Below are 19980 nucleotides of genomic sequence, written 5' to 3' on the forward strand. Positions count from 1 at the left end.
TGATTTGGTCCAATTCCTAGAATATTTCCTTTGTAGGATTTCGGAAACCAAAAACAGCAGAAAACAGCAACTGGCTCTTCGGCATCTCGTCAATAGGTTAGTGCCAGAAAATGCATAATAATGACATATAATGTGTATAAAATATGTGAGTATCATCATAAAAGTAGCATGGAACATAAGAAATTATAGATACGTTTGAGACGTATCAAGCATCCCCAAGCTTAGTTCCTACTCGCCCTCGAGTAGGTAAACGATAACAAGGATAATTTCTGAAGTGACATGCTATCATAATCTTGATCAATACTATTGTAAAGCACATGAGATGAATGTAGCGATTCGAAGCAATGGTGAAGGCAATGAGTAAACAAATGAATCATATAGCAAAGACTTTTCATGAATAGTACTTTCAAGACAAGCATCAATAAGACTTGCATAAGAGTTAACTTATAAGCAATAAATTCTTAGTAGAAAGCTTTGAAACAACCAAAGGAAGATATAAGTTTCAGCAGTTGCTTTCAACTTCAACATATATATCTCATGGATAATTGTCAACACAAAGTAATATAACAAGTGCAATAGGTAAACATGTAAGAATCAATGCACACAGTTTACACAAGTGTTTGCTTCTGAGATAGAAAGAATAGGTAAACTGACTCAACAATAAAGTAGAAGAATGGCCCTTCGCAGAGGGAAGCATGGATTACTATTTTTGTGCTAGAGCTTTTCATTTTGAAAACATAGAAACAATTTTGTCAACGGTAGTAATAAATCATATGTGTTATGTATAAGATATCCTATAAGTTGCAAGCCTCATGCATAGAATACTAATAGTGCTCGCACCTTGTCCTAATTAGCTTGGATTAACACGGATTATCATTGCATAACATATGTTTCAACCAAGTGTCACAAAGGGGTACCTCTATGCCGCCTGGACAGAGGTCTAAGGAGAAAGTTCGCATTGGATTTCTCGCTTTTGATTATTCTCAACTTAGACATCCATACCGGGACAACATAGACAACAGATAATGGACTCCTCTTTTAATTCTTAAGCATTCAACAACAGATAATATTCTCATAAGAGATTGAGGATTTGTGTCCAAACTGAAACTTCCACCATGATTCATGGCTTTAGTTAGCGGCCCAATGTTCTTCTCTAACAATATGCATACTCAAACCATTTGATCAAGAAAATCGCCCTTACTTTAGACAAGACGAACATGCATAGCAACTCACATGATATTCAACAAAGGTAAAAGTTGATGGCGTCCCCAGAAACATGGTTACCGCTCAACAAGCAACTTATTAAGAAATAAGATACATAAGTACATATTCTTCACCACAATAGTTTTTAAGGCTATTTTCCCATGAGCTATGTATTGTAAAGGCAAAGAATAGAATTTTAAAGGTAGCACTCAAGTAATAATGTACTTTGGAATGGCAGAGAAATACCATGTAGTAGGTAGGTATGGTGGACACAAATGGCATGAATTTGGCTCAAGGATTTGGATGCACGAGAAGAATTCCCTCTCAATACAAGGCTAGGCTAGCAAGGTTGTTTGAAGCAAACTCAAGTATAAAACGGTACAGCAAGACTCACATATGAACATATTGTAGGCATTATAAGACTTTACATCGTCTCCTTGTTGTTCAAACACCTTAACCAGAAAATATCTAGACTTAGAGAGACCAATCATGCAAACCAAATTTTAACAAGCTCTATGTAGTTCTTCATTAATGGGTGCAAATTACATGATGCAAGAGCTTAAACATGATCTATATGAGCACAACAATTGCCAAGTATCAAATTATTCAAGACATTATACCAATTACCACATGCGGCATTTTCCGTTTCCAACCATATATCAATGAACGAAGCAGTTTTCAACCTTCGCCATGAACATTAAGAGTAGCACTAAGAACACATGTGTTCATATGCAACAGCGGAGCGTGTCTCTCTCCCACATAAAGAATGCTAGGATCCGATTTTATTCAAACGCAAACAAAAATAAAAACAAACAGACGCTCCAAGTAAAGTACATAAGATGTGACTGAATAAAAATATAGTTTCACTAGAGGTGACCTGATAAGTTGTCGATGAAGAAGGGGATGCCTTGGGCATCCCCAAGCTTAGATGCTTGAGTCTTTTTCAAATATGCAGGGATGAATCACGGGGGCATCCCCAAGCTTAGAATTTTCACTCTTCTTGATCATATTGTATCATCCTCCTCTCTTGACCCTTGAAAACTTCCTCCACACCAAACTCGAAACAGACTCATTAGAGGGTTAGTGTATAATTGAAAATTCATATATTCAGAGGTGAGATAATCATTCTTAACACTTTTGGACATTGCACAAAGCTACTGAATGTTAATGGAACAAAGAAATCCATCAAACATAGCAAAACAGGCAATGCGAAATAAAAGGCAGAATCTGTCAAAACAGAACAGTCCGTAAAGACGAATTGTTCTGGGGCACTTAACTTGCTCAGATGAAAAAGCTCAAATTGAATGAAAGTTGCGTACATATCTGAGGATCACACACGTAAATTGGCAGATTTTTCTAAATTTCCTACAGAAAGGGCTGCTCAATTTCGTGACAGTAAGAAATCTGTTTCTGTGCAGTAATCCAAATCTAGTATCAACATTACTATCAAAGACTTTACTTGACACAACAATGCAATAAAATAAAGATAAGGAGAGGTTGCTACAGTAGTAACAACTTCCAAGACTCAAATATAAAACAAAAGTGCAGAAGTAAAATAATGGGTTGTCTCCCATAAGCGCTTTTCTTTAACGCCTTTCAGCTAGGCGCAAAAAGTGTGAATCAAGTAACATCAAGAGATGAAGCATCGACATTATAATTTGTTCTAATAATAGAATCATAAGGTAACTTCATTCTCTTTCTAGGGAAGTGTTCCATACCTTCCTTGAGAGGAAATTGATACTTAATATTACCTTCCTTCATATCAATAGTAGCACCAACAGTTCGAAGAAAAGGTCTTCCCAATATAATGGGACAAGATGCATTGCATTCAATATCCAAGACAACAAAATCAACGGGGACAAGGTTATTGTTAACCATAATATGAACATTATCAATCCTCCCCAAAGGTTTCTTTATAGCACGATCAGCAAGATTAACATCCAAATAACAATTTTTCAATGGTGGCAAGTCAAGCATATCATAGATTTTCTTAGGCATAACAGAAATACTTGCACCAAGATCACATAAAGCATTACAATCAAAATCATTGTGTTGCTGCCAAAACCCACCGGCGGGCAGCGACGGGCAACACAGTAGAGTCGGGAACAACCTAGGGCTGCGGCTGGCCGAGGTCCCTCCGAGCGACGGCCCGCAAAGCCTTCTGGTCACACGTCCGATGCTGATTGCAAGGGCGTGCCACCTGACCTATACCTGGTCAGGAAGGTGATGGAGATGCCTCGCTTAGTTTCCTGCATGGCATACACGTAAACATTAAATATGAGCCTCGATCGGCTCTCAGGTTATCCTGTGAATCGGCTCAAGGAGCCGATCCACCCATGATTCGTACGAGGTGCACGAATATATGGTGGTCCTGCTTGATCAAGATAAAGCTAATGAGATCTACGACGATTTAGGGTTTTCATCGCATAATCGGATCATCCTACTCAGGATTGGGCCTCGCGGCCACGCACGGTGATCGTAAGCCGATCCTAGACAAGGCCTAAAAACCAACACGAGGTTGATCCAGGAACATCTGTCTAGGACTAGCAAACGACACCCTACGTGCCGCTGGATCCTCCAGCCCTTTGTAAGGCCTAACTATTGCAGATATTAAACTAATCCTTGACGAACAAGGAGCAACCGTAACGGATCAGATCTACTAAATAATGATCAAGCGGGGTGCCGGCCCTACACCTAAGACAGGTGTAAGGGCGGCTAGATATGCAAGGGTTGCACTACGATAGCATGTTAAACGAAGAACAATGCTAACCCTAACACATCTATGATAACTACGTTGCTCGCCATCAAAAAGGCTTCAGTACGAGCAACGCATGAACAACATGAAGCTTGTGCTGCCTAGATCGCAAGATGCGATCTAGGCAGCATGTTGCTTACCGGTAGAAACCCTCGAGACGAAGGAGTTGGCGATGCGCCGAGATTGATTTGGTTGGTTGAACGTTGGTTGTTGTTTATTCCATAAACCCTAGATACATATTTATAGTCCAGAGGACTTTCTAACGTGGGAGTAATCCCAACCGTGCACGAGACGAATTCTAACTTCTAATCTAAGATGCGATCTACTATATTACAGATACAAGGGCAAACTAGCCCAACTTTGCATATAAGGCCGATCCACGTATTTCTTCCATGTATATTCTTCAAACCCATCTTGATCGTGGCCCACCTCTGACTTGGTCAAATTCTGGTGATAACACATGCCCCCCTGGTTTTGGAATTATCAATTCCAAAATCACTCCGTTTTTTCTTCGTCGGGTCATGTCATGGCAGAGCAGAACCGTCGCAGCATTCTTCATCATGATGCCCTGTCTTCTCAACTATTCCGCGTGATTTGACCGTTGTCTTTGGGCACCGCCTCCTCGAAAACTGCTGTGGCATTGAATTTCTACCATAGCCCCTTTATTTAACCGCTCTGAGCAGTTTGCCACTTCATCATCTTGCTCTGTTCTGGCCATCGGCACCCAAAAAACCCCCAATCTCCCATAGCCATGTCTTCCTCTTCTTCCTCTTCCTCGTCGGTCTTCTCTGACTCCTCCTCCTCCCGCGAGCCGACGCCAGAGTGGGGCTCGTTGGCGGCGCACGACATTCTCGCCCCGACGACGTGGGACAAGGAGGAACACGATTCCTCCATCTGGTCGGAGGATGACAAATCCCTGACCGACGGAGAGGGCGACCTTCAATTCCTCGTCGAAGGGGATGAGGAGGCGGAGAGCGAGGACGACCGCTTCTCCTGGGACGACTTCACCTCTTCCGAGGAAGAGGCGGAGGAGGACGACGATGATACGTCCAATTTGCATCACTATTTTATATCATAATTTGCTGTTATTCATTGATATATTTCATATTGGGACACATTACTTATGTTATTTCATCTATTTTGCATGTTTCATCATTATTGGAGGATCGAACACCGGAGCCAGGATTCTGCTGGAAAAAGCACCGTCAGAACGCAATATTTCGGAAGATCAACTCTGGAAGGAAATTATACCAAAAATCCTATTTTTCAAGATGACGGAGGAAGCCAGAAGGAGGAGCCAGGAGGAGCCAGGGTGGGCCCACACCCTAGGGCGGCGCGGCCCAGGCCCTGGCCGCGCCGCCATGTGGTGTGGAGGGCCCACGGCCCCTTTCGCCTCCTTTTCTTCGCCAAACCCTTCGTCCCAAAGACCTAAGCCACAGAGGGTACCTCGCGAAGAGTTACAACCGCCTCTGCGGGGCGGAGAACACCAGAGAGGGGGAAATCGACGCCATCGTCACCGTCATCGAGCTGGACATCATCGCCATCACCATCATCATCATCTCCACCATCATCACCGTCGTCATCACCGCTGGACACCGTCACCGCCATAGCAATTTGGGTTTGATCTTGATTGTTTGATAGGGGAAACTCTCCCGGTATCGATTTCTACTTGTTGTTGATGCTATTGAGTGAAACCATTGAACCAAGTTTATGTTCAGATTGTTATTCATCATCATATCACCTCTGATCATGTTCCGTATGATGTCTCGTGAGTAGTTCGTTTAGTTCTTGAGGACATGGGTGAAGTCTAAATGTTAGTAGTGAACTATGGATGAGTAATATTCAATGGTGTGATATTTAAGTTGTGGTGTTATTCTTCTAGTGGTGTCATGTGAACGTCGACTACATGACACTTCACCATTTATGGGCCTAGGGGAAGGCATCTTGTATTCGTTTGCCAATTGCGGGGTTGCCGGAGTGACAGAAACCTAAACCCCCGTTGGTATATCGATGCAGGAGGGATCGCAGGATCTCAGAGTTTAAGGCTGTGGTTAGATTTATTTCTTAATTACTTTCTTGTAGTTGCGGATGCTTGCAAGGGGTATAATCACAAGTATGTATTAGTCCTAGGAAGGGCGGTACATTAGCATAGGTTCACCCACACAACACTTATCACAACAATGAAGATTATTTAGCCGTATGTAGCGAAAGCACTAGACTAAAATCCCGTGTGTCCTGGAGAACGTTTGGTCATTATAAGTAAACAAACCGGCTTGTCCTTTGTGCTAAAAAGGATTGGGCCACTCGCTGCAATTATTACTCTCGCACTTTACATACTCGTACTTTATTCAACTGTTACATCAAACCCCCCTGAATACTTGTCTGTGAGCATTTACAGTGAATCCTTCATCGAAACTGCTTGTCAACACCTTCTGCTCCTCGTTGGGATCGACATTCTTACTTATCGAAGATACTACGATACACCCCCTATACTTGTGGGTCATCAAGACTATTTTCTGGCGCCGTTGCGGAGTGAAGCGCTATTGGTAAGTGGAATTGGTAAGGAAAACCTTACTTGTTGTGCTGATTTTATTTACACTGCTGCTATAAGTCATTATGGAGAGATCTTCTCTTCAATTTCTATTTGGGAAATCTACTACTACTGCAACGGTAGTGGATGAAGCGCCAGGTGAGGAAGTAATACCATATAAAATACCTATGAAAATTATTGAACGTGTTATGGATAACCGCTATGAAGGGGATGGAACTGTCCATCCCGGTGATCATTTACTGTTTTTGCATGAATTATGCGGGTTATTCAAATGTGCAGGTATTGCTATGGATGAAGTGAGGAAGAAACTATTCTCTTTATCGCTGTCTGGTAAAGCGGCGCATTGGTATAAATTATTGGATAATGGGGATTCTCTTGAATGGAATGATATTGTGCCCCGGTTTTATTCTAAGTTCTATCCTCCAAGTGAAATTCATAAGGATCGGAATCGCATATATAATTTTTGGCCTCATGATGGAGAGAGTATTGCCCAAGCTTGGGGGAGACTGAAGTCTTTAATGCTCAAATGCCCCATTCATGAGCTTCCTGGTAATGTTATTATTGATAATTTCTATGCAAGACTTTCTTTTCAAGACAAGACCTTGCTGGATACTTCTTGTTCTGGATCATTTACACGCAACAAAGAAGAGTTTAAAAGGGACCTTCTTGATCGAATCCAAGAAAATACTGAAGGATGGGAGAACGACAAAGATCGAGAATCGGGTATAATTTATGATTATAAATGCATTGAAGCTTTTATGGATACTGATAAATTTCGTAATATGAGTGCTACATATGGTCTTGATTCTCAAGTTGCTGTAAATCTTTTTAAAGCTTTTGCCTCTCATTATGAATTGCCAAAGAAGAATTTTGATAAGTATCATGAACCGTATAAAGATAAAATTGATTCATCTATTAATAAATGTGTTGTAGTTGAAACTGCTGATCATGTTATTCCTGAAGCTTATATTGAAAAAACTCCTTTCCCTGCTAAAATGAAGGAGTACTCTGTTATAAATAGTGCGGTTCATAAAAGTGAAAAGAAACCTGTAGAACCTGAAGAACAAATAAAAGTTGAACCTGCTGTTGCAATAGTTAAAGATCTTGTGACTGAAAATGTGGAGGATGGTCATATTATTTTCTGTGAAGATGCTTCTCATATTGTTTCACATCCTAATAAACCCAAACAAGCTAGTGTTCCTATGCTATCTGTTAGAATTGGTGATCATTGCTATTATGGATTATGTGATATTGGTGCAAGTGTTAGTGCTATTCCGTATGAGCTTTACACGGAGATTATGCACGAAATTGATTCTTGTGAACTTGAAGATATTGATGTGGTTATTCAGCTGGCTAATAGAGAAACTATTTCTCCAATTGGTATTGTTCGAGATGTGGAAGTTTTATGCGGTAAGATTAAATATCCTGCTGACTTTTTGGTACTTGGTTCTGCTGCTAGTGATTATTGTCCTATTATCTTTGGTAGACCTTTTCTAAATACTTGTGGAGCTATTATAGATTGCAAGAAAGAGAAAATTTTGACTAAATTTGCTGGTGAATCTTATGAGTTTAACTTCTCTAAATTTACTAAAACTCCTTATAAAGCTGATTTGCCTAGTAATGATATTAAAATGGAGCAATGTGCATCTATTGTTCTTGTTCCTAATAATCCTTTGCAGCAACATTTGGAGGATAGCGAGAGCGAAATTTTTAGGATAGAAAGAGATGAGCTTGAGGAAATTTTTCTTCGCCAACCTATTCTCAAGCATGATTTACCGGTGGAAGATTTGGGTACAACACCGCCACCAAAGGAAGATCCTGTTTTTGATTTAAAGCCTTTACCTGATAATTTTAAATATGCTCATATTGATGATAAGAAAATATATCCTGTTATTATTAGTTCTAAGCTTTCAGAGATTGAGGAAGAAAGGTTATTGGAAATATTGAAGAAGCATCGAGGCGCTATTGGCTACACTCTTGATGATTTGAAGGGGATTTCTCCTTCTATTTGCCAACATGCTATTAATATGGAAGATGATGCAAAGCCTGTTGTTGAACCTCAGGCGTCGTCTAATTCCAAAGATGAAAGAAGTGGTAAGGAATGAGGTACTACGACTCCTTGAAGCTGGTATTATATATCCTATTGCTGATAGTAGATGGGTTAGTCCTGTGCACTGTGTTCCCAAGAAAGGAGGTATGACTGTTGTGCCTAATGATAATGATGAGCTCATTCCTCAAAGAGTAGTTGTAGGGTATAGAATGTGCATTGATTTTCGAAAAGTTAATAAAGTTACTAAAAAGATCATTACCCTTTACCCTTTATTGATCAAATGCTAGAAAGATTATCTAAAAATACTCATTTTTGCTTTCTTGATGGTTATTACGGGTTTTCACAAATTGTCATGTTAAAGCTAAAGATCAAGAGAAAACCACTTTTACCTGTCCCTATGGAACTTATGCTTATAGACGCATGCCTTTTGGTTTATGTAATGCTCCTGCTACTTTTCAAAGATGCATGTCTGCTATTTTTCATGGTTTTTGTGAAAGTATTGTAGAGGTATTCATGGATGATTTTTCCGTCTATGGGAATTCTTTTGATAGCTGCTTGCGAAACCTTGATAAAGTTTTGCGAGAGATGTGAAGAAACTAACCTTGTTCTTAATTGGGAGAAATGCCACTTTATGGTTAATGAAGGAATTGTATTGGGACATAAAATTTCTGAGAGAGGTATTGAAGTTGATAGAGCTAAAGTTGAAGCAATCGAGAAGATGCCTTATCCGAGGGATGTTAAAGGTATTCGTAGTGTTCTTGGTCATCTTGGGTTTTATAGGAGATTTATTAAAGATTTCTCTAAGATTTCAAAGCCTCTTACTAATCTTCTTCAAAAAGATGTACCATTTGTTTTTGATGATGATTGTAAGGAAGCGTTTGAAACTCTTAAGAAAGCCCTAACAAGCTGCTCCTATAGTTGAACCCCGATTGGAATTTACCCTTTGAAATTATGTGTGATGCTAGTGATTTCTTTTGTAGGCGCCTGTTCTTGGACAGCGAGTAGATAAAAAACTGAATGTTATTCATTATGCTAGTAAAACTCTTGATGCTGCTCAAAGAAATTATGCTACAACTGAAAAGGAATTATTAGCTGTAGTTTTTGCTTGTGATAAATTTAGATCTTATATTGTTGATTCAAAAGTTACTATTCATACTGATCATGCTGCAATTAGATACCTAATGACAAAGAAAGATGCTAAGCCAAGGCTTATTAGATGGGTACTTCTTTTGCAAGAATTTGATTTACATATTGTAGATAGGAAAGGTCTTGATAATCCTGTTCTTGATAATTTGTCTAGATTGGAAAATATTGCTTATGATCCTGTTCTCGTTAATGATAGTTTTCCAAATGAACAATTGGCTGTAATAAAGGTGAGCTCGCGAGACAGTCCTTGGTATGCTGATTATGCTAACTTTATTGTTTCCAAGTACTTGCCTCCAACCTTTTCAGTTCAGCAAAGGAGGAAATTCTTTTATGATTTGAGGCATTATTTCTGGGATGACCCACACTTATATAAAGAAGGAGTGGATGGTATTATGCGAAGATGTGTTCCCGAATATGAACAACAGGAGATATTGAGTAAATGTCATGGTAGTGCTTATGGAGGACATCACGCTGGAGAAAGAACCGCGCAAAAGGTTCTACAATCAGGTTTTTATTGGCCAACTCTCTTCAAAGATGCGAGAAAGTTTATTTTATCTTGTGATGAATGCCAAAGGGTTGGTAATATCTCCAGACGCAATGAAATGCCTATGAATTATACTCTTGTTATTGAACCGTTTGATTGTTGGGGATTTGACTTCATGGGACCTTTTCCGTCTTCAGAAGGTAACACTCATATACTTGTTGCTGTTGATTATGTTACTAAATGGGTGGAGGCTATACCTACAAAAAGTGCTGATGGTGAGACCTCTTTAAGAATGCTCTTAGATATTATTTTTCCTAGATTTGGAGTACCTAGATACATTATGACTGATGGAGGTTCTCATTTTATTCATGGAGGTTTTAGAAAAACTCTTGCTAGGTATGGTATTAATCATAGAATTGCTTCTGCTTATCATCCTCAAACTAGTGGTCAAGTAGAATTATCAAATAGAGAGATTAAATCTATTTTGGGAAAGACCGTTAATAAAACTAGAAAGAATTGGGCTAGTAAATTGAAGGATGCACTTTGGGCTTATAGAACTGCTTATAAAAATCCCATGGGAATGTCACCTTATAAAATGGTTTATGGGAAAGCTTGTCATTTACCTTTAGAACTAGAGCACAAAGCTTATTGGGCTGTTAGAGAATTAAATAAAGATCCTAAACTTGCCGGTGATAAGAGGTTGTTGCAATTGAGTTCCCTAGATGAATGGAGAAGTGAAGCTTATGAAAATGCTAAACTCTTTAAAGAGAAAGTTAAAAAATGGCATGATAGGAGGATTATCAAAAGAGAATTTAATATTGGGGATAAAGTCCTATTGTATCGGTCTCGTCTCGAGATTCTTTGGTGGAAATTACTCTCGAAATGGGAAGGACCATATGTTGTCGAGGAGGTGTATCGTTCAGGAGCAATCAAAATTAGCTCTCTCCAAGGCAATGCTACGCAAGTGGTGAATGGACAAAGACTCAAGCATTATATCTCAGGTGATTCCTATAATGTTGATGTTGATATTATTCAAGTGGAGACACCTGGAAGATTTCATCAAAGGGCAAATTGACAGTCCGCTTAACTCGACTTTGAATAGGTAATTGATCGGTAATGAAAAGTACGCAATTTACCTTCCGAACTATATTTTTGCTGTTTTTGGAAAATATGAGAAATTACGAGTTCGAAACGGAGTGGAAAGGACGCACGAGGGGGTGCCACCATAGGGCGGCGCGACTGACAGGCCCGCGCCGGCCTATGGTTTGGCCGCCCGTCGCTCCTTTCCGACTCTGGTTCGATCTGGTATTTTCCTTATTTCGCGAAAATATTTGCTATATAATCTCCCCGGACCCTGGAGGTCCGTATATCGTGTTTTCGACGTGTTTTGTTTCGAGCTGTTTCGCGGGATTTGTTTCGGATCTAGAGTCATCATGTCTTCGTCGGAAACTCCGAAGGACGGCTCCGACAAGGATGTTGGCAACTTGTACATGGAGGAGCTGAAGATGCACCCCAAGGAGTTGCTGCTCGTTGAAGGAGAACTGCAGGTCAAGGATGTCCAGGGTCCTAAAGGAGAAGGAAGCCTGGAAGACAGGATGGAGAAGTTAGAACAAGAGGTTTTCAAGTACAAGAAGATGGCTGAGCGTGAGGTGGATATCTTCCACGGGATTGTGTACGAACTCATTGCTGAACATGAGAAGGAAACTGCAAAGCTTTGGAGCGACATCCTCTCGCTTCACGACACCACCAACAAGCTCCAAGCACAACTCTATGATTTTCGAATCGTAACTGTGAGTATGAAAACAGGTTTAAATACATAAGCCGTGCTGCTAGTTTCAGGATCCCCGAGACCAAGACGTCGTTTCTTGATGGAGAGCCTCTTCCTTGGAAGTTTGATGACGGGAGTTCATCACCACCATCGCAGCAGGAGTAATTCATCATCGGTATTGGCATCCCCTTGGTTTGTTCCAAGCTTGGGGGAGTGCCGCGGTATCACATTATCACTACCTTTTACTTTTATTGTCAAGTAGTGTCATATCATGAGTAGGGAAGTTATCATATAAGATGGGTTGCGTTTGGAAGTATCTCTCCTTTAGTTGGTTGTCTATGTATCCCTTGGTGTGAGTTATCGTTATGGAATATTAATGAGAAGTCTTATCATTTACATATTGCACATCTTATTTTAGTTTGCAATCTTTACTATATGATTCACCTTGTTGTTAGTATTGGTATCACTTTGGGAGCATTGAATAAATCTATTTGGTTTTGGCAAACTTAGCATTGGTCAATAGCAACAACACTTTAAGGTTTAAATAGAAAAGAGAAATACATGTAGATGTTTCATTGTCTTTCTTGTTAGCTCATAGCTTATTATTCTGAAGTTAAAATTGTTTGTGCTTACAAGGAAGATGCATGATTGTTTCTATCACATGTATATTTGTTTGTTTCCCTCGACTCTTATGCTTGCTAATTAACCTTGCTAGCCAAAGACCTGTACTGAGAGGGAATACTTCTCGTGCATCCAAACCTTAACCCAAACCTATGTCATTTGTGTCCACTATACCTACCTACTACATGGTATTTTCTGCCATTCCAAGTAAATACTTCATGTGCTACCTTTAAACAATTCAAAACTTAGTATCTCTTATTTGTGTCAATGTTTTATAGCTCATGAGGAAGTATGTGGTGTTTTATCTTTCAATCTTGTTGGGCAACTTCCACCAATGGACTAGTGGCTACATCCGCTTATCCAATAATTCTGCAAAAAGAGCTGGCAATGGGATTCCCAGTCCCAAATTAATTAAATTAATAGACACTCCTCCATGGTATGTGATTGATGGACGGCACCCGAAGTATTCGGTTAGCCATGGCTTGTGTAAGCAAAGGTTGGGGGGAGTGTCATCATCATAATAAAACTAAAATAAAAAGGCACTCCTTCATGGTATGAGATTGTTGGCGTGCACCCGAGGATTCAAGTTAGCCATGGTTTGTGAAAGAAAGGTTGGAAGGAGTGCCACACAAAATGAAAATAATATGGGAGCCGCTCTTAGGAGGTTGTCTGGCAAGGGGGTTAGAGTACCCGCTACCAGTCGTTGACAACAACAAACACCTCTCAAAATGTTACTTTTATTCTCTTTATATGATTGCAAAAACTGAAAAAAGCTCTAGCACATGATTTAATCCCTGTTTCCCTCTGCGAAGGGCCTGTCTTTTACTTTATGTTGAGTCAGTAAACCTATTTCCCTCCATCTCAAGCAAGCATTTGAGTAGTTGTGATCAAACCATTATATTGTGATTTGCTACATCATGTCTTTTATTCTTCCTTGTTTAGTACAAGTTTTATCTGAATGAATATAGCTTTGCAAGTTATCAATGATCATGAGAAGACCATTATGATTGAGTATGCAAGTTGTGCCTTATAAACTCTAACATGAGAGCGCTGCTCAATAAGATAAATATAATCTGTTAGTTGTTCTCTGACCAAGAACGAAGTTTGCCATCACCAATCATGATTTCTCATGCACCTTTACTTGTGATTACCCTATACTTGTTTCAATATGAGTTATAAGAGGTTGTCTACTATAATGTCCTGTGTGAATGAATATGATGCTTCTTGTCCGTATTTTATTTATCGACTCTTCACTCCATAAACATGTGGTCATGTCTATCGAGCTCAGTTTCGCTTGGGGACAAGCGAAGTCTAAGCTTGGGGGGAGTTGATACGTCCAATTTGCATCACTATTTTATATCATAATTTGCTGTTATTCATTGATATATTTCATATTGGGACACATTACTTATGTTATTTCATCTATTTTGCATGTTTCATCATTATTGGAGGATCGAACACCGGAGCCAGGATTCTGCTGGAAAAAGCACCGTCAGAACGCAATATTTCGGAAGATCAACTCTGGAAGGAAATTATACCAAAAATCCTATTTTTCAAGATGACGGAGGAAGCCAGAAGGAGGAGCCAGGAGGAGCCAGGGTGGGCCCACACCCTAGGGCGGCGCGGCCCAGGCCCTGGCCGCGCCGCCATGTGGTGTGGAGGGCCCACGGCCCCTTTCGCCTCCTTTTCTTCGCCAAACCCTTCGTCCCGAAGACCTAAGCCAGAGGGGGTACCTCGCGAAGAGTTACAGCCGCCTCTGCGGGGCGGAGAACACCAGAGAGAAAGAGCTCTCCGGCGGGCAGGAATCCGCCGGAAATTCCCTCGGGAGGGGAAATCGACGCCATCGTCACCGTCATCGAGCTGGACATCATCGCCATCACCATCATCATCATCTCCACCATCATCACCGTCGTCATCACCGCTGGACACCGTCACCGCCATAGCAATTTGGGTTTGATCTTGATTGTTTGATAGGGGAAACTCTCCCGGTATCGATTTCTACTTGTTGTTGATGCTATTGAGTGAAACCATTGAACCATGTTTATGTTCAGATTGTTATTCATCATCATATCACCTCTGATCATGTTCCGTATGATGTCTCGTGAGTAGTTCGTTTAGTTCTTGAGGACATGGGTGAAGTCTAAATGTTAGTAGTGAACTATGGATGAGTAATATTCAATGGTGTGATATTTAAGTTGTGGTGTTATTCTTCTAGTGGTGTCATGTGAACGTCGACTACATGACACTTCACCATTTATGGGCCTAGGGGAAGGCATCTTGTATTCGTTTGCCAATTGCGGGGTTGCCGGAGTGACAGAAACCTAAACGCCCGTTGGTATATCGATGCAGGAGGGATCGCAGGATCTCAGAGTTTAAGGCTGTGGTTAGATTTATTTCTTAATTACTTTCTTGTAGTTGCGGATGCTTGCAAGGGGTATAATCACAAGTATGTATTAGTCCTAGGAAGGGCGGTACATTAGCATAGGTTCACCCACACAACACTTATCACAACAATGAAGATTATTTAGCCGTATGTAGCGAAAGCACTAGACTAAAATCCCGTGTGTCCTCGAGAACGTTTGGTCATTATAAGTAAACAAACCGGCTTGTCCTTTGTGCTAAAAAGGATTGGGCCACTCGCTGCAATTATTACTCTCGCACTTTACATACTCGTACTTTATTCAACTGTTACATCAAACCCCCCTGAATACTTGTCTGTGAGCATTTACAGTGAATCCTTCATCGAAACTGCTTGTCAACACCTTCTGCTCCTCGTTGGGATCGACATTCTTACTTATCGAAGATACTACGATACACCCCCTATACTTGTGGGTCATCAGACGACGACGACGACTCCCTTGAAGGTTACCCACCAGCGAAGCGCCTCCGCACCTGGTGGGACGACGACAGCGAGGACGACGATGAGGAAGATGAGGCTCCCGTAGAAGGCTACGGAAGCTCCGATGAGGAGTCTCTCAGCAGCTGCGCCGGAGGCAGCGACGACGAGGGCAGCAACGGCCCCTAGATTAGGGATCAGTAGTAGTAGTTGGCTTTTGCCCTCTTCTCCCTTGAGCAATCGGCTCTTTCTTTGTAAGGAATCCCCCTATTAATGAAGAAAAATCCCTTAATTAATTTCGCTTCCTTGTCAACCTTGCCGATCGTCGAATGGGGCTGCCGTACAGAGAGCCGATAGCAGAACATCGGCTCGTATTGCGATCCGAGGCCAAGCTATTGCCTAAACACGCAGTCTCAAAAGGCCTAATTCTCGTCCAAACCATCAGAATGAACTCCTCAGCAACCTCTAAGAGATTCGTCTCACACATCATGATTTCTGGTCCGAACCGATTCTGTTAATTTGCTAGTTTGGGCTTATTCCTCTAGAGTCGATATCAGCGTATCGGCTTTGTTATTCTGAAGTCGATGCCCGTGCATCGGCTGTATTTGCATACTGTTATCTCCATACGTCTTCTCAAGTCGATGCCTGCGCATCGGCTGTGATTTTTTTTTTACTGGCCGATTTTAAATCGGCCCTTACATCTTACTGACCGTCATCCCACATGCTTGGGAAATATTTCTTGAGGTGTTGACCATTGACAGCTACTGGGAACTTTTCGCCGTCCAACTCTTCCAACATGTATGCATTACCCTTCAAGGCCTGGACAACTTTGTACGGACCATGCCAATTAGGAGACCATTTGCCATATGCCTTGTCCCTGGTTCCTAACGGCAACACAGCTTCCCATACTAGATCACCAACTTGGAACTCCTTTGGTCTAACCTTTTTATTGTAGGCACGAGCCACCCTGGCTTTGTTCTCCTTAATCTTCTCCAACGACCAAAGCCTAAGCTCTGTTGCGTCCTCAATAGTGTCGCTCATCAAGGCTGCATATTCTTCAGCTGTCAGATCATTCTGAAACGTGACACGTCTTGATCCAGCCGTAATTTCCCAAGGCAATACAGCTTCCTGTCCATAGACAAGCTGGTACGGCGAAGTCTTTACAGCTCCATGGCACGACATGCGGTAGGCCCATAATGCTTCTGACAACTTCTCATGCCAATCCCTAGGGTTCTCGTCAATTTTCCTCTTGATCAGCTTGATTAGACTCTGATTGGACGCTTCAGCCTGCCCATTAGCTTGAGCATAGTACGGGGATGATCGGATCAGCTTAATCCCCATGTCATCGCAGAACTTCCTGAATTCTTTAGAAACAAAGATCGAACCTCCATCGGTCGTGATAGTTTGGGGAATCCCGAACCTATGAATGACGTGTTCTTTCACAAATTTGATCACATCTTCTGATTTCACCTTTTTCATAGGGACGGCTTCCACCCACTTGGTGAAGTAATCTGTGATAACCAAAATCCACTCATGTTTTTTGCTCGACGCCGGATGGATTTTGCCGATCATATCCATGCCCCACCCCCGAAACGGCCAAGGCTTGATGATAGGGTTCATCGCTGATGCTGGTACCATCTGAATCTTCCCGAACATCTGGCACGCTTGGCACCCCTTGTAATAATTGAAGCAATCTTCAAGCATGGTGGGCCAATAAAACCCTGATCGCCTGATTAACCATTTCATCTTATGAGCCGACTGATGAGTTCCACAGGCTCCTTCATGCACCTCATGCAAGAGCCGATTAGACTCAGCTGGCCCCAGGCACTTAAGTAGTAACCCTTCCAACGTCCTGTAGAACATGTCGTCTCCTATGAGGACATACTTCATGGCTTTGTACCTTATCCGTTTAGGTGCCCCCCGAGCCGAATCTTTTAAATAATTGAAGATTTCGGCTCTCCAATCATCCTGTTCCATGAATTGTACCTGAACCTCCGACCCGTCAGATATATCTATATAGCCTGACGCCATTTGTGCGAGATTGTTGGCCTCGGCATTTTGGGATCTTGGGACCCAATTAAAGTTGATGTACCGAAACTGTGTCATCAACTCACGGCATTCCACCCAATATGGGAAAAGCGATTCACTCTCGCACTTATATTCATCCGTGAGCTGGTTAATCACCAACTTTGAGTCTCCAAAAAGCTCTACTGCTTCTGCTCCGGCTTCCAGTAGCAACTCCATTCCCTTACGTATTGCCTCATATTCTGCTACGTTGTTGGTACAAGGGGTAGATAATCTGATGGAGAAGGAGTATTCTGCCCCCCGAGGCGACACGAGCAGAATGCCGATGCCACAACCATCGTCACAAACCAATCCATCGAAGAACATAGCCCATGCACGTATAGATAGTGCTGCTATATTGGTACTGATCCGTTCAGCGATAAGATCGGCCAACGCTTGTCCCTTGACTGCTTTCGCAGGCTGATACCGGAGATCGAATTCTGACAACGCAAACATCCACTTACCAAGTTGGCCTTTCAAAACAGGGGCCGACAACATGTGCTTGACAACATCTGACTTGCATATGACGATGATCTCTGCCGTCAAAAGGATGTGATGAAGCTTGGTGCAAGTAAAGAACAGGCAGAGGCAAAGTTTCTCGACCTCAGGATATCTTGTCTCCGCGTCCAGCATCCTTCTGCTGAGGTAGAAAACGACCTTTTCAACGCCCTCGTAGAGTTGCACCACTACCGAAGCGATGGATGTGTCAGCTACTGACAAGTAGATGTAGAACGGCCTGTCTTGCTGGGGCGGAACTAGCACAGGCGGCGTCGTCAGATACCGCTTAATCTCATCAAACGCCTGTTGCTGTTCTGCCCCCCAGTGGAACTCGTAATCAGATTTAGTCTTCACCAACGCCATGAACGGCTCGATTCGCCCTGACAGATTAGAGATGAATCGTCGGACAAAATTGATCTTGCCGATGAGACGTTGGAGCTCCTTCTTCGTGGTTGGCGGCTGCATGGTACGCACCGCCTCCTGACTCTTCAGGCCGATCTCAATTCCCCGTTCATGAACCAGAAAACCTAGGAATTGACCAGCCGTCACGCCAAAAGCACACTTCTTCAGATTCATTCTCAGTCCGAATTTCCGAGTTCGGTCTAGGACGCGCCGTAAATCATCCAAGTGTCCCCCCATGGAGACAGATTTGACTACCACGTCGTCGATATAGATCTCCACCAACTTGCCGATCAGATCATGAAATATATAATTCATGGCTCGTTGGTACGTCGCACCAGCATTCTTCAAACCAAAGGTCATGACCACATATTCAAACAAACCTACTGCTCCTGGTACTCTGAATGCGGTCTTGTGTATATCTTCCGGAGCCATGAAGATCTGGTTATAGCTGGCGTTGCCATCCATGAAGCTCAACACCTTGTGGCCAGCAGCGGCATTTATCAATGTTTCTGCCACCGGCATCGGATATTCGTCCTTTGTAGTGGCTCTATTGAGATCTCGGAAATCGATGGCCACACGCCATCGGCCGTCCTTCTTCTCTACAGGAACGATACTGGAGATCCACTCAGCATACCTGCATGGCCTGATGAACCCGGCGGCCAACATCTTCTCGATTTCTTTCTTGACTTCTTCTAGAATTTCGGCCCTCATCTGACGTGCTCTTTGTTGGAACGGCCGAAATCCTTTCTTAAGGGGGAGCCGGTGTTCAATGATGCTCCTGTCCAACCCAGGCATCTCCGTGTAATCCCATGCAAAGCAATCTGGGTATTCCTTCAACAGAGCTATCATCTGTCCCCTGAGCTGTGGATCTAACTTCTTGCTGATAAAAGTTGGTCGCGGCTTATCCCCAGGACCAATGTCGACTTCTTCTAGCTCATCAGCCGATGTAAACCCATACCCTAGCTTTCCGCCACCTGTGAGGTCGACGCCACATACTGGGAGCGCAGGTGATACGGATACTACGGGCCGATCGCTAGAATCGGCTTCCATCTTGATCATCACCAGGATATTTTGGCGGTGTCGGGGCCGATCGCATAGAGCAGCCTCTTCCTTATCTTTGCTATGAGAGCTTCTGCCCTCGTCTATACCCTCGTCAGGGTGGTGCCCCAGTTCCACCATGTTGATGTTGAACGAGTTTCTTGGCTGGCACCTCCCAGGGTAAGCGTCCTCAATGCTGTCAACGGCGCATGACGGTGAAATAGGCACTTCTGGTGCCGCCGATGCGAATGACGACGATGGACGAGACTGAAGTGGCACTTCTCCTTGGTAGGTCCCGAGAGCTGGTCCTAATAGAGGGTGCTGATACTTCATGACCTCCTGAATCATCCGAAAGGCGACATGCTCCAAAGTATTCACCAGGCTCTTAGAATGGCAATGCAGCGAGTGAGCCACCATGCAGCGAATCTCCTGGCGCAGGGACTTGGTACGTTCTTCTGACGGGACGGATAGGTCCACCCCATCGAGCGCGCCTTCCGGCGAGAACCCCTTCCACCTGATGCCATGGGAACGGGTTCTGTGGAACGAGCCGATTAGGTCGGCTTC

This window comes from Lolium perenne, chromosome 3 (genome assembly GCF_019359855.2).
Source record: "Lolium perenne isolate Kyuss_39 chromosome 3, Kyuss_2.0, whole genome shotgun sequence".
Taxonomy (NCBI): domain Eukaryota; kingdom Viridiplantae; phylum Streptophyta; class Magnoliopsida; order Poales; family Poaceae; genus Lolium; species Lolium perenne.